Genomic DNA, 586 nt, shown 5'->3' on the forward strand with positions numbered 1-586 from the left:
GGATTCTCTCCTCAGTCAAAGGACGTTCAAAAACAGACTCTTCAAAAGTCGTACTCTCTAGATTAAAGTAATCGAGACGCTTAGAACTACTAGCTTTCTCTTTAACAAATCTACCTAGTGCGTCTCTTTTACGTTCATGCATACAATAGAATTTTCTAAATTGGAAGGGTAAGCAAACACAGATCAAGGCCGACTCAACCAAATCAAACCTATTGATTTCTAGCAAACAAAAAGCATGATGGCTCCACTTAGATTGTTTCTAGACCAGCTTCTAATCCTTCGAACGGGAATTCGTTACAATTTAAGCAAACCCCTCTGGAATCAATCCGAGTTAACGTAAGTTGAATAGAGGCGAGGGAAGCTCGGTGGAGCTTTGATACCCAAGGCCTCACCGGTATTACAAGGCGGCGCAGTCACGCATTCAACTTACAGAAACCGTCAAGAACTTCGAAGTATGCTTAAAAGAGTAACCAATGTTTTTCGAATGATTTTCCTGTTAAGTTCGTTACCCTGTCGGTCTCGTTCTAGTCAAAATTTGAGGCTTAGGTTCGCGTTTTGTGTCATTTTCCTAAGGCGGGCAAGAAGA

This window comes from Papaver somniferum, unplaced genomic scaffold (assembly GCF_003573695.1).
Source record: "Papaver somniferum cultivar HN1 unplaced genomic scaffold, ASM357369v1 unplaced-scaffold_30423, whole genome shotgun sequence".
NCBI classification, from domain to species: Eukaryota; Viridiplantae; Streptophyta; class Magnoliopsida; order Ranunculales; family Papaveraceae; genus Papaver; species Papaver somniferum.